Raw genomic sequence first — 14,015 nt, forward strand, 5'->3', positions numbered from 1 at the left:
GCCTGTTAGCTCAGTTGGTTAGAGCGTGGTGTTAATAACGCCAAGGTCACAGGTTCGATCCCTGTACAGGCCAAGTTTCTGTGTTCAATAAAAGATGCTTTTTCTTGTGTCTCTTTGTTATCTGTATATCTCTTTGGAGCAAGAGCTGCTAGAATGATTAGTTGAATCAATTTGATATAGATGTGGAATTATATATTAATGTTAAAGTGCCTTGAACATCCATTAATGGTTCAAAGTTCTAACACTAAGTAATTAATCTCCCATTTATTACAAGTAATTTAGGAAAGTCTAGTTTTGATTTTTTGATAATGCTTAAAGACACCATGAATGTAAACAGCTGAATATAAGATTTCCATCTATCTCGGATTAACAATCAGTAGCACTTCATCATCTGTTATTTCTTCAGTAGTATGCTATAAATATAGTAAGCCTATTATCTGATTCTGTTAGAACATGAAGTTAAAAATGCCAAGAACATACTTTCTACCACTCTCCAAGCAAACACTTAACGCTGCTTTAATGTTGAAATAAATGCATTTTCTTCTGTATCTTGTTTAAATCTATATTTCCTTTGAGCAGAAGCTGATAGAATGAGTAGATGAATTAATTTAATATAGATGATGAACTGTTATTTATTGCTAAACCACATGGAAAATACATTAATGGTTCTAAGTTTTAACACTAAGAATGAAAATCTCATTTGTATTGATTTTTTTGTGATATTTGTTTCTTCATGTCGATAATATATAAATATACCTTATGGGTAAACAGCTGAAAATAAGCTTTCAAACTATCTGGGGTTCACTGACATTAGCAGTTCTTCATATGCTTGTCCCCCAGCCCAGCACGAACGGCGGCCTGTTAGCTCAGTTGGTTAGAGCGTGGTGCTAATAACGCCAAGGTCACAGGTTCGATCCCTGTACAGGCCAAGTTTCTGTGTTAAATAAAAGATGCTTTTTCTTCTGTCTCTTTGTTATCTGTATATCTCTTTGGAGCAAGAGCTGCTAGAATCATTAGTTGAATCAATTTGATATAGATGTGGAATTATATATTAATGTTAAAGTGCCTTGAACATCCATTAATGGTTGTAAGTTCTAACACTAAGTAACTAAATCTCTCATTTATTACAAGCATTTTCTTCTGTCTGATGTTTATCTCTATATTTCCTTTGAGCAGAAGCTGATAGAATGAGTAGATGAATTAATTTAATATAGATGATAAACTGTTATTTATTGCTAAACCACATAGAAAATACATTAATGGTTCTAAGTTTTAACACTAAGAATGAAAATCTCATTTGTATTGATTTTTTTGTGATATTTGTTTCTTCATGTCGATAATATATAAATATACCTTATGGGTAAACAGCTGAAAATAAGCTTTCAAACTATCTGGGGTTCACTGACATTAGCAATTCTTCATATGCTTGTCCCCCAGCCCAGCACGAACGGCGGCCTGTTAGCTCAGTTGGTTAGAGCGTGGTGCTAATAACGCCAAGGTCACAGGTTCGATCCCTGTACAGGCCAAGTTTCTGTGTTAAATAAAAGATGCTTTTTCTTCTGTCTCTTTGTTATCTGTATATCTCTTTGGAGCAAGAGCTGCTAGAATCATTAGTTGAATCAATTTGATATAGATGTGGAATTATATATTAATGTTAAAGTGCCTTGAACATCCATTAATGGTTGTAAGTTCTAACACTAAGTAACTAAATCTCTCATTTATTACAAGCATTTTCTTCTGTCTGATGTTTATCTCTATATTTCCTTTGAGCAGAAGCTGATAGAATGAGTAGATGAATTAATTTAATATAGATGATAAACTGTTATTTATTGATAAACCACATAGAAAATACATTAATGGTTCTAAGTTTTAACACTAAGAATGAAAATCTCATTTGTATTGATTTTTTTGTGATATTTGTTTCTTCATGTCGATAATATATAAATATACCTTATGGGTAAACAGCTGAAAATAAGCTTTCAAACTATCTGGGGTTCACTGACATTAGCAATTCTTCATATGCTTGTCCCCCAGCCCAGCACGAACGGCGGCCTGTTAGCTCAGTTGGTTAGAGCGTGGTGCTAATAATGCCAAGGTCACAGGTTCGATCCCTGTACAGGCCAAGTTTCTGTGTTAAAAAAAAGATGCTTTTTCTTGTGTCTCTTTGTTAACTGTATATCTCTTTGGAGCAAGAGCTGCTAGAATCATTAGTTGAATCAATTTGATATAGATGTGGAATTATATATTAATGTTAAAGTGCCTTGAACATCCATTAATGGTTGTAAGTTCTAACACTAAGTAACTAAATCTCTCATTTATTACAAGCATTTTCTTCTGTCTGATGTTTATCTCTATATTTCCTTTGAGCAGGAGCTGATAGAATGAGTAGATGAATTAATTTAATATAGATAATGAACTGTTATTTATTGCTAAACCACATAGAACATACATTAATGGTTCTACGTTTTAACACTAAGAATGAAAATCTCATTTGTATTGATTTTTTTGTGATATTTGTTTCTTCATGTCGATAATATATAAATATACCTTATGGGTAAACAGCTGAAAATAAGCTTTCAAACTATCTGGGGTTCACTGACATTAGCAGTTCTGCATATGCTTGTCCCCCAGCACAGCACGAACGGCGGCCTGTTAGCTCAGTTGGTTAGAGCGTGGTGCTAATAACGCCAAGGTCACAGGTTCGATCCCTGTACAGGCCAAGTTTCTGTGTTCAATAAAAGATGCTTTTTCTTGTGTCTCTTTGTTATCTGTATATCTCTTTGGAGCAAGAGCTGCTAGAATGATTAGTTGAATCAATTTGATATAGATGTGGAATTATATATTAATGTTAAAGTGCCTTGAACATCCATTAATGGTTCAAAGTTCTAACACTAAGTAATTAATCTACCATTTATTACAAGTAATTTAGGAAAGTCTAGTTTTGATTTTTTGATAATGCTTAAAGACACCATGAATGTAAACAGCTGAATATAAGATTTCCATCTATCTCGGATTAACAATCAGTAGCACTTCATCATCTGTTATTTCTTCAGTAGTATGCTATAAATATAGTAAGCCTATTATCTGATTCTGTTAGAACATGAAGTTAAAAATGCCAAGAACATACTTTCTACCACTCTCCAAGCAAACACTTAACGCTGCTTTAATGTTGAAATAAATGCATTTTCTTCTGTATCTTGTTTAAATCTATATTTCCTTTGAGCAGAAGCTGATAGAATGAGTAGATGAATTAATTTAATATAGATGATGAACTGTTATTTATTGCAAAACCACATGGAAAATACATTAATGGTTCTAAGTTTTAACACTAAGAATGAAAATCTCATTTGTATTGATTTTTTTGTGATATTTGTTTCTTCATGTCGATAATATATAAATATACCTTATGGGTAAACAGCTGAAAATAAGCTTTCAAACTATCTGGGGTTCACTGACATTAGCAGTTCTTCATAGGCTTGTCCCCCAGCCCAGCACGAACAGCGGCCTGTTAGCTCAGTTGGTTAGAGCGTGGTGCTAATAACGCCAAGGTCACAGGTTCGATCCCTGTACAGGCCAAGTTTCTGTGTTAAATAAAAGATGCTTTTTCTTCTGTCTCTTTGTTATCTGTATATCTCTTTGGAGCAAGAGCTGCTAGAATCATTAGTTGAATCAATTTGATATAGATGTGGAATTATATATTAATGTTTAAGTGCCTTGAACATCCATTAATGGTTGTAAGTTCTAACACTAAGTAACTAAATCTCTCATTTATTACAAGCATTTCCTTCTGTCTGATGTTTATCTCTATATTTCCTTTGAGCAGAAGCTGATAGAATGAGTAGATGAATTAATTTAATATAGATGATAAACTGTTATTTATTGCTAAACCACATAGAAAATACATTAATGGTTCTAAGTTTTAACACTAAGAATGAAAATCTCATTTGTATTGATTTTTTTGTGATATTTGTTTCTTCATGTCGATAATATATAAATATACCTTATGGGTAAACAGCTGAAAATAAGCTTTCAAACTATCTGGGGTTCACTGACATTAGCAATTCTTCATATGCTTGTCCCCCAGCCCAGCACGAACGGCGGCCTGTTAGCTCAGTTGGTTAGAGCGTGGTGCTAATAACGCCAAGGTCACAGGTTCGATCCCTGTACAGGCCAAGTTTCTGTGTTAAAAAAAAGATGCTTTTTCTTGTGTCTCTTTGTTAACTGTATATCTCTTTGGAGCAAGAGCTGCTAGAATCATTAGTTGAATCAATTTGATATAGATGTGGAATTATATATTAATGTTAAAGTGCCTTGAACATCCATTAATGGTTGTAAGTTCTAACACTAAGTAACTAAATCTCTCATTTATTACAAGCATTTTCTTCTGTCTGATGTTTATCTCTATATTTCCTTTGAGCAGGAGCTGATAGAATGAGTAGATGAATTAATTTAATATAGATAATGAACTGTTATTTATTGCTAAACCACATAGAACATACATTAATGGTTCTACGTTTTAACACTAAGAATGAAAATCTCATTTGTATTGATTTTTTTGTGATATTTGTTTCTTCATGTCGATAATATATAAATATACCTTATGGGTAAACAGCTGAAAATAAGCTTTCAAACTATCTGGGGTTCACTGACATTAGCAGTTCTGCATATGCTTGTCCCCCAGCACAGCACGAACGGCGGCCTGTTAGCTCAGTTGGTTAGAGCGTGGTGCTAATAACGCCAAGGTCACAGGTTCGATCCCTGTACAGGCCAAGTTTCTGTGTTAAATAAAAGATGCTTTTTCTTGTGTCTCTTTGTTATCTGTATATCTCTTTGGAGCAAGAGCTGCTAGAATGATTAGTTGAATCAATTTGATATAGATGTGGAATTATATATTAATGTTAAAGTGCCTTGAACATCCATTAATGGTTCAAAGTTCTAACACTAAGTAATTAATCTACCATTTATTACAAGTAATTTAGGAAAGTCTAGTTTTGATTTTTTGATAATGCTTAAAGACACCATGAATGTAAACAGCTGAATATAAGATTTCCATCTATCTCGGATTAACAATCAGTAGCACTTCATCATCTGTTATTTCTTCAGTAGTATGCTATAAATATAGTAAGCCTATTATCTGATTCTGTTAGAACATGAAGTTAAAAATGCCAAGAACATACTTTCTACCACTCTCCAAGCAAACACTTAACGCTGCTTTAATGTTGAAATAAATGCATTTTCTTCTGTATCTTGTTTAAATCTATATTTCCTTTGAGCAGAAGCTGATAGAATGAGTAGATGAATTAATTTAATATAGATGATGAACTGTTATTTATTGCTAAACCACATGGAAAATACATTAATGGTTCTAAGTTTTAACACTAAGAATGAAAATCTCATTTGTATTGATTTTTTTGTGATATTTGTTTCTTCATGTCGATAATATATAAATATACCTTATGGGTAAACAGCTGAAAATAAGCTTTCAAACTATCTGGGGTTCACTGACATTAGCAGTTCTTCATAGGCTTGTCCCCCAGCCCAGCACGAACAGCGGCCTGTTAGCTCAGTTGGTTAGAGCGTGGTGCTAATAACGCCAAGGTCACAGGTTCGATCCCTGTACAGGCCAAGTTTCTGTGTTAAATAAAAGATGCTTTTTCTTCTGTCTCTTTGTTATCTGTATATCTCTTTGGAGCAAGAGCTGCTAGAATCATTAGTTGAATCAATTTGATATAGATGTGGAATTATATATTAATGTTTAAGTGCCTTGAACATCCATTAATGGTTGTAAGTTCTAACACTAAGTAACTAAATCTCTCATTTATTACAAGCATTTCCTTCTGTCTGATGTTTATCTCTATATTTCCTTTGAGCAGAAGCTGATAGAATGAGTAGATGAATTAATTTAATATAGATGATAAACTGTTATTTATTGCTAAACCACATAGAAAATACATTAATGGTTCTAAGTTTTAACACTAAGAATGAAAATCTCATTTGTATTGATTTTTTTGTGATATTTGTTTCTTCATGTCGATAATATATAAATATACCTTATGGGTAAACAGCTGAAAATAAGCTTTCAAACTATCTGGGGTTCACTGACATTAGCAATTCTTCATATGCTTGTCCCCCAGCCCAGCACAAACGGCGGCCTGTTAGCTCAGTTGGTTAGAGCGTGGTGCTAATAACGCCAAGGTCACAGGTTCGATCCCTGTACAGGCCAAGTTTCTGTGTTAAAAAAAAGATGCTTTTTCTTGTGTCTCTTTGTTAACTGTATATCTCTTTGGAGCAAGAGCTGCTAGAATCATTAGTTGAATCAATTTGATATAGATGTGGAATTATATATTAATGTTAAAGTGCCTTGAACATCCATTAATGGTTGTAAGTTCTAACACTAAGTAACTAAATCTCTCATTTATTACAAGCATTTTCTTCTGTCTGATGTTTATCTCTATATTTCCTTTGAGCAGGAGCTGATAGAATGAGTAGATGAATTAATTTAATATAGATGATGAACTGTTATTTATTGCTAAACCACATAGAACATACATTAATGGTTCTAAGTTTTAACACTAAGAATGAAAATCTCATTTGTATTGATTTTTTTGTGATATTTGTTTCTTCATGTCGATAATATATAAATATACCTTATGGGTAAACAGCTGAAAATAAGCTTTCAAACTATCTGGGGTTCACTGACATTAGCAGTTCTGCATATGCTTGTCCCCCAGCACAGCACGAACGGCGGCCTGTTAGCTCAGTTGGTTAGAGCGTGGTGCTAATAACGCCAAGGTCACAGGTTCGATCCCTGTACAGGCCAAGTTTCTGTGTTAAAAAAAAGATGCTTTTTCTTGTGTCTCTTTGTTAACTGTATATCTCTTTGGAGCAAGAGCTGCTAGTAGTTGAATCAATTTGATATAGATGTGGAATTATATATTAATGTTAAAGTGCCTTGAACATCCATTAATGGTTGTAAGTTCTAACACTAAGTAACTAAATCTCTCATTTATTACAAGCATTTTCTTCTGTCTGATGTTTATCTCTATATTTCCTTTGAGCAGGAGCTGAAAGAATGAGTAGAGGAATTAATTTAATATAGATGATGAACTGTTATTTATTGCTAAACCACATGGAAAATACATTAATGGTTCTAAGTTTTAACACTAAGATTGAAAATCTCATTTGTATTGATTTTTTTGTGATATTTGTTTCTTCATGTCGATAATATATAAATATACCTTATGGGTAAACAGCTGAAAATAACCTTTCAAACTATCTGGGGTTCACTGACATTAGCACTTCTTCATATGCTTGTCCCCCAGCCCAGCACAAACAGTGGCCTGTTAGCTCAGTTGGTTAGAGCGTGGTGTTAATAACGCCAAGGTCACAGGTTCGATCCCTGTACAGGCCAAGTTTCTGTGTTCAATAAAAGATGCTTTTTCTTGTGTCTCTTTGTTATCTGTATATCTCTTTGGAGCAAGAGCTGCTAGAATGATTAGTTGAATCAATTTGATATAGATGTGGAATTATATATTAATGTTAAAGTGCCTTGAACATCCATTAATGGTTCAAAGTTCTAACACTAAGTAATTAATCTCCCATTTATTACAAGTAATTTAGGAAAGTCTAGTTTTGATTTTTTGATAATGCTTAAAGACACCATGAATGTAAACAGCTGAATATAAGATTTCCATCTATCTCGGATTAACAATCAGTAGCACTTCATCATCTGTTATTTCTTCAGTAGTATGCTATAAATATAGTAAGCCTATTATCTGATTCTGTTAGAACATGAAGTTAAAAATGCCAAGAACATACTTTCTACCACTCTCCAAGCAAACACTTAACGCTGCTTTAATGTTGAAATAAATGCATTTTCTTCTGTATCTTGTTTAAATCTATATTTCCTTTGAGCAGAAGCTGATAGAATGAGTAGATGAATTAATTTAATATAGATGATGAACTGTTATTTATTGCTAAACCACATGGAAAATACATTAATGGTTCTAAGTTTTAACACTAAGAATGAAAATCTCATTTGTATTGATTTTTTTGTGATATTTGTTTCTTCATGTCGATAATATATAAATATACCTTATGGGTAAACAGCTGAAAATAAGCTTTCAAACTATCTGGGGTTCACTGACATTAGCAGTTCTTCATATGCTTGTCCCCCAGCCCAGCACGAACGGCGGCCTGTTAGCTCAGTTGGTTAGAGCGTGGTGCTAATAACGCCAAGGTCACAGGTTCGATCCCTGTACAGGCCAAGTTTCTGTGTTAAAAAAAAGATGCTTTTTCTTGTGTCTCTTTGTTAACTGTATATCTCTTTGGAGCAAGAGCTGCTAGAATCATTAGTTGAATCAATTTGATATAGATGTGGAATTATATATTAATGTTAAAGTGCCTTGAACATCCATTAATGGTTGTAAGTTCTAACACTAAGTAACTAAATCTCTCATTTATTACAAGCATTTTCTTCTGTCTGATGTTTATCTCTATATTTCCTTTGAGCAGGAGCTGATAGAATGAGTAGATGAATTAATTTAATATAGATAATGAACTGTTATTTATTGCTAAACCACATAGAACATACATTAATGGTTCTAAGTTTTAACACTAAGAATGAAAATCTCATTTGTATTGATTTTTTTGTGATATTTGTTTCTTCATGTCGATAATATATAAATATACCTTATGGGTAAACAGCTGAAAATAAGCTTTCAAACTATCTGGGGTTCACTGACATTAGCAGTTCTGCATATGCTTGTCCCCCAGCACAGCACGAACGGCGGCCTGTTAGCTCAGTTGGTTAGAGCGTGGTGCTAATAACGCCAAGGTCACAGGTTCGATCCCTGTACAGGCCAAGTTTCTGTGTTAAATAAAAGATGCTTTTTCTTCTGTCTCTTTGTTATCTGTATATCTCTTTGGAGCAAGAGCTGCTAGAATCATTAGTTGAATCAATTTGATATAGATGTGGAATTATATATTAATGTTAAAGTGCCTTGAACATCCATTAATGGTTGTAAGTTCTAACACTAAGTAACTAAATCTCTCATTTATTACAAGCATTTCCTTCTGTCTGATGTTTATCTCTATATTTCCTTTGAGCAGAAGCTGATAGAATGAGTAGATGAATTAATTTAATATAGATGATAAACTGTTATTTATTGCTAAACCACATAGAAAATACATTAATGGTTCTAAGTTTTAACACTAAGAATGAAAATCTCATTTGTATTGATTTTTTTGTGATATTTGTTTCTTCATGTCGATAATATATAAATATACCTTATGGGTAAACAGCTGAAAATAAGCTTTCAAACTATCTGGGGTTCACTGACATTAGCAATTCTTCATATGCTTGTCCCCCAGCCCAGCACGAACGGCGGCCTGTTAGCTCAGTTGGTTAGAGCGTGGTGCTAATAACGCCAAGGTCACAGGTTCGATCCCTGTACAGGCCAAGTTTCTGTGTTAAAAAAAAGATGCTTTTTCTTGTGTCTCTTTGTTAACTGTATATCTCTTTGGAGCAAGAGCTGCTAGAATCATTAGTTGAATCAATTTGATATAGATGTGGAATTATATATTAATGTTAAAGTGCCTTGAACATCCATTAATGGTTGTAAGTTCTAACACTAAGTAACTAAATCTCTCATTTATTACAAGCATTTTCTTCTGTCTGATGTTTATCTCTATATTTCCTTTGAGCAGGAGCTGATAGAATGAGTAGATGAATTAATTTAATATAGATGATGAACTGTTATTTATTGCTAAACCACATAGAACATACATTAATGGTTCTAAGTTTTAACACTAAGAATGAAAATCTCATTTGTATTGATTTTTTTGTGATATTTGTTTCTTCATGTCGATAATATATAAATATACCTTATGGGTAAACAGCTGAAAATAAGCTTTCAAACTATCTGGGGTTCACTGACATTAGCAATTCTTCATATGCTTGTCCCCCAGCACAGCACGAACGGCGGCCTGTTAGCTCAGTTGGTTAGAGCGTGGTGCTAATAACGCCAAGGTCACAGGTTCGATCCCTGTACAGGCCAAGTTTCTGTGTTAAAAAAAAGATGCTTTTTCTTGTGTCTCTTTGTTAACTGTATATCTCTTTGGAGCAAGAGCTGCTAGTAGTTGAATCAATTTGATATAGATGTGGAATTATATATTAATGTTAAAGTGCCTTGAACATCCATTAATGGTTGTAAGTTCTAACACTAAGTAACTAAATCTCTCATTTATTACAAGCATTTTCTTCTGTCTGATGTTTATCTCTATATTTCCTTTGAGCAGGAGCTGATAGAATGAGTAGAGGAATTAATTTAATATAGATGATGAACTGTTATTTATTGCTAAACCACATGGAAAATACATTAATGGTTCTAAGTTTTAACACTAAGATTGAAAATCTCATTTGTATTGATTTTTTTGTGATATTTGTTTCTTCATGTCGATAATATATAAATATACCTTATGGGTAAACAGCTGAAAATAACCTTTCAAACTATCTGGGGTTCACTGACATTAGCACTTCTTCATATGCTTGTCCCCCAGCCCAGCACAAACAGTGGCCTGTTAGCTCAGTTGGTTAGAGCGTGGTGCTAATAACGCCAAGGTCACAGGTTCGATCCCTGTACAGGCCAAGTTTCTGTGTTAAAAAAAAGATGCTTTTTCTTGTGTCTCTTTGTTAACTGTATATCTCTTTGGAGCAAGAGCTGCTAGAATCATTAGTTGAATCAATTTGATATAGATGTGGAATTACATATTAATGTTAAAGTGCCTTGAACATCCATTAATGGTTGTAAGTTCTAACACTAAGTAACTAAATCTCTCATTTATTACAAGCATTTTCTTCTGTCTGATGTTTATCTCTATATTTCCTTTGAGCAGGAGCTGATAGAATGAGTAGATGAATTAATTTAATATAGATAATGAACTGTTATTTATTGCTAAACCACATAGAACATACATTAATGGTTCTACGTTTTAACACTAAGAATGAAAATCTCATTTGTATTGATTTTTTTGTGATATTTGTTTCTTCATGTCGATAATATATAAATATACCTTATGGGTAAACAGCTGAAAATAAGCTTTCAAACTATCTGGGGTTCACTGACATTAGCAGTTCTGCATATGCTTGTCCCCCAGCACAGCACAAACGGCGGCCTGTTAGCTCAGTTGGTTAGAGCGTGGTGCTAATAACGCCAAGGTCACAGGTTCGATCCCTGTACAGGCCAAGTTTCTGTGTTCAATAAAAGATGCTTTTTCTTGTGTCTCTTTGTTATCTGTATATCTCTTTGGAGCAAGAGCTGCTAGAATGATTAGTTGAATCAATTTGATATAGATGTGGAATTATATATTAATGTTAAAGTGCCTTGAACATCCATTAATGGTTCAAAGTTCTAACACTAAGTAATTAATCTACCATTTATTACAAGTAATTTAGGAAAGTCTAGTTTTGATTTTTTGATAATGCTTAAAGACACCATGAATGTAAACAGCTGAATATAAGATTTCCATCTATCTCGGATTAACAATCAGTAGCACTTCATCATCTGTTATTTCTTCAGTAGTATGCTATAAATATAGTAAGCCTATTATCTGATTCTGTTAGAACATGAAGTTAAAAATGCCAAGAACATACTTTCTACCACTCTCCAAGCAAACACTTAACGCTGCTTTAATGTTGAAATAAATGCATTTTCTTCTGTATCTTGTTTAAATCTATATTTCCTTTGAGCAGAAGCTGATAGAATGAGTAGATGAATTAATTTAATATAGATGATGAACTGTTATTTATTGCTAAACCACATGGAAAATACATTAATGGTTCTAAGTTTTAACACTAAGAATGAAAATCTCATTTGTATTGATTTTTTTGTGATATTTGTTTCTTCATGTCGATAATATATAAATATACCTTATGGGTAAACAGCTGAAAATAAGCTTTCAAACTATCTGGGGTTCACTGACATTAGCAGTTCTTCATAGGCTTGTCCCCCAGCCCAGCACGAACAGCGGCCTGTTAGCTCAGTTGGTTAGAGCGTGGTGCTAATAACGCCAAGGTCACAGGTTCGATCCCTGTACAGGCCAAGTTTCTGTGTTAAATAAAAGATGCTTTTTCTTCTGTCTCTTTGTTATCTGTATATCTCTTTGGAGCAAGAGCTGCTAGAATCATTAGTTGAATCAATTTGATATAGATGTGGAATTATATATTAATGTTTAAGTGCCTTGAACATCCATTAATGGTTGTAAGTTCTAACACTAAGTAACAAAATCTCTCATTTATTACAAGCATTTCCTTCTGTCTGATGTTTATCTCTATATTTCCTTTGAGCAGAAGCTGATAGAATGAGTAGATGAATTAATTTAATATAGATGATAAACTGTTATTTATTGCTAAACCACATAGAAAATACATTAATGGTTCTAAGTTTTAACACTAAGAATGAAAATCTCATTTGTATTGATTTTTTTGTGATATTTGTTTCTTCATGTCGATAATATATAAATATACCTTATGGGTAAACAGCTGAAAATAAGCTTTCAAACTATCTGGGGTTCACTGACATTAGCAATTCTTCATATGCTTGTCCCCCAGCCCAGCACAAACGGCGGCCTGTTAGCTCAGTTGGTTAGAGCGTGGTGCTAATAACGCCAAGGTCACAGGTTCGATCCCTGTACAGGCCAAGTTTCTGTGTTAAAAAAAAGATGCTTTTTCTTGTGTCTCTTTGTTAACTGTATATCTCTTTGGAGCAAGAGCTGCTAGAATCATTAGTTGAATCAATTTGATATAGATGTGGAATTATATATTAATGTTAAAGTGCCTTGAACATCCATTAATGGTTGTAAGTTCTAACACTAAGTAACTAAATCTCTCATTTATTACAAGCATTTTCTTCTGTCTGATGTTTATCTCTATATTTCCTTTGAGCAGGAGCTGATAGAATGAGTAGATGAATTAATTTAATATAGATGATGAACTGTTATTTATTGCTAAACCACATAGAACATACATTAATGGTTCTAAGTTTTAACACTAAGAATGAAAATCTCATTTGTATTGATTTTTTTGTGATATTTGTTTCTTCATGTCGATAATATATAAATATACCTTATGGGTAAACAGCTGAAAATAAGCTTTCAAACTATCTGGGGTTCACTGACATTAGCAGTTCTGCATATGCTTGTCCCCCAGCACAGCACGAACGGCGGCCTGTTAGCTCAGTTGGTTAGAGCGTGGTGCTAATAACGCCAAGGTCACAGGTTCGATCCCTGTACAGGCCAAGTTTCTGTGTTAAAAAAAAGATGCTTTTTCTTGTGTCTCTTTGTTAACTGTATATCTCTTTGGAGCAAGAGCTGCTAGTAGTTGAATCAATTTGATATAGATGTGGAATTATATATTAATGTTAAAGTGCCTTGAACATCCATTAATGGTTGTAAGTTCTAACACTAAGTAACTAAATCTCTCATTTATTACAAGCATTTTCTTCTGTCTGATGTTTATCTCTATATTTCCTTTGAGCAGGAGCTGAAAGAATGAGTAGAGGAATTAATTTAATATAGATGATGAACTGTTATTTATTGCTAAACCACATGGAAAATACATTAATGGTTCTAAGTTTTAACACTAAGATTGAAAATCTCATTTGTATTGATTTTTTTGTGATATTTGTTTCTTCATGTCGATAATATATAAATATACCTTATGGGTAAACAGCTGAAAATAACCTTTCAAACTATCTGGGGTTCACTGACATTAGCACTTCTTCATATGCTTGTCCCCCAGCCCAGCACAAACAGTGGCCTGTTAGCTCAGTTGGTTAGAGCGTGGTGTTAATAACGCCAAGGTCACAGGTTCGATCCCTGTACAGGCCAAGTTTCTGTGTTCAATAAAAGATGCTTTTTCTTGTGTCTCTTTGTTATCTGTATATCTCTTTGGAGCAAGAGCTGCTAGAATGATTAGTTGAATCAATTTGATATAGATGTGGAATTATATATTAATG

General features: G+C 33.4%; 18 non-coding genes across 18 annotated transcripts; all 18 read left to right on the forward strand.

Moving 5' to 3' along the window:
• Positions 1 to 855: 855 nt before the first annotated feature.
• On the forward strand, positions 856 to 929 carry TRNAI-AAU (transfer RNA isoleucine (anticodon AAU)). Its single transcript has one exon. It is a non-coding gene; the product is annotated as a tRNA-Ile (tRNA).
• Positions 930 to 1,452: 523 nt separating this feature from the next.
• TRNAI-AAU (transfer RNA isoleucine (anticodon AAU)) lies at positions 1,453 to 1,526 on the forward strand. Its single transcript has one exon. It is a non-coding gene; the product is annotated as a tRNA-Ile (tRNA).
• Positions 1,527 to 2,646: 1,120 nt separating this feature from the next.
• Positions 2,647 to 2,720, forward strand: TRNAI-AAU (transfer RNA isoleucine (anticodon AAU)). The gene has a single exon. It is a non-coding gene; the product is annotated as a tRNA-Ile (tRNA).
• Positions 2,721 to 3,502: 782 nt separating this feature from the next.
• On the forward strand, positions 3,503 to 3,576 carry TRNAI-AAU (transfer RNA isoleucine (anticodon AAU)). Its single transcript has one exon. It is a non-coding gene; the product is annotated as a tRNA-Ile (tRNA).
• A 523-nt stretch (positions 3,577 to 4,099) lies between these two features.
• On the forward strand, positions 4,100 to 4,173 carry TRNAI-AAU (transfer RNA isoleucine (anticodon AAU)). The gene has a single exon. It is a non-coding gene; the product is annotated as a tRNA-Ile (tRNA).
• Positions 4,174 to 4,696: 523 nt separating this feature from the next.
• On the forward strand, positions 4,697 to 4,770 carry TRNAI-AAU (transfer RNA isoleucine (anticodon AAU)). The gene has a single exon. It is a non-coding gene; the product is annotated as a tRNA-Ile (tRNA).
• Positions 4,771 to 5,552: 782 nt separating this feature from the next.
• TRNAI-AAU (transfer RNA isoleucine (anticodon AAU)) lies at positions 5,553 to 5,626 on the forward strand. Its single transcript has one exon. It is a non-coding gene; the product is annotated as a tRNA-Ile (tRNA).
• Positions 5,627 to 6,149: 523 nt separating this feature from the next.
• On the forward strand, positions 6,150 to 6,223 carry TRNAI-AAU (transfer RNA isoleucine (anticodon AAU)). The gene has a single exon. It is a non-coding gene; the product is annotated as a tRNA-Ile (tRNA).
• A 523-nt stretch (positions 6,224 to 6,746) lies between these two features.
• On the forward strand, positions 6,747 to 6,820 carry TRNAI-AAU (transfer RNA isoleucine (anticodon AAU)). Its single transcript has one exon. It is a non-coding gene; the product is annotated as a tRNA-Ile (tRNA).
• Positions 6,821 to 8,193: 1,373 nt separating this feature from the next.
• TRNAI-AAU (transfer RNA isoleucine (anticodon AAU)) lies at positions 8,194 to 8,267 on the forward strand. The gene has a single exon. It is a non-coding gene; the product is annotated as a tRNA-Ile (tRNA).
• A 523-nt stretch (positions 8,268 to 8,790) lies between these two features.
• On the forward strand, positions 8,791 to 8,864 carry TRNAI-AAU (transfer RNA isoleucine (anticodon AAU)). The gene has a single exon. It is a non-coding gene; the product is annotated as a tRNA-Ile (tRNA).
• Positions 8,865 to 9,387: 523 nt separating this feature from the next.
• On the forward strand, positions 9,388 to 9,461 carry TRNAI-AAU (transfer RNA isoleucine (anticodon AAU)). Its single transcript has one exon. It is a non-coding gene; the product is annotated as a tRNA-Ile (tRNA).
• A 523-nt stretch (positions 9,462 to 9,984) lies between these two features.
• On the forward strand, positions 9,985 to 10,058 carry TRNAI-AAU (transfer RNA isoleucine (anticodon AAU)). The gene has a single exon. It is a non-coding gene; the product is annotated as a tRNA-Ile (tRNA).
• Positions 10,059 to 10,575: 517 nt separating this feature from the next.
• Positions 10,576 to 10,649, forward strand: TRNAI-AAU (transfer RNA isoleucine (anticodon AAU)). Its single transcript has one exon. It is a non-coding gene; the product is annotated as a tRNA-Ile (tRNA).
• A 523-nt stretch (positions 10,650 to 11,172) lies between these two features.
• TRNAI-AAU (transfer RNA isoleucine (anticodon AAU)) lies at positions 11,173 to 11,246 on the forward strand. The gene has a single exon. It is a non-coding gene; the product is annotated as a tRNA-Ile (tRNA).
• Positions 11,247 to 12,028: 782 nt separating this feature from the next.
• Positions 12,029 to 12,102, forward strand: TRNAI-AAU (transfer RNA isoleucine (anticodon AAU)). The gene has a single exon. It is a non-coding gene; the product is annotated as a tRNA-Ile (tRNA).
• Positions 12,103 to 12,625: 523 nt separating this feature from the next.
• On the forward strand, positions 12,626 to 12,699 carry TRNAI-AAU (transfer RNA isoleucine (anticodon AAU)). The gene has a single exon. It is a non-coding gene; the product is annotated as a tRNA-Ile (tRNA).
• A 523-nt stretch (positions 12,700 to 13,222) lies between these two features.
• TRNAI-AAU (transfer RNA isoleucine (anticodon AAU)) lies at positions 13,223 to 13,296 on the forward strand. The gene has a single exon. It is a non-coding gene; the product is annotated as a tRNA-Ile (tRNA).
• Positions 13,297 to 14,015: the final 719 nt, after the last annotated feature.

This window comes from Triturus cristatus, chromosome 5_1, assembly GCF_964204655.1.
Source record: "Triturus cristatus chromosome 5_1, aTriCri1.1, whole genome shotgun sequence".
NCBI lineage: Eukaryota > Metazoa > Chordata > Amphibia > Caudata > Salamandridae > Triturus > Triturus cristatus.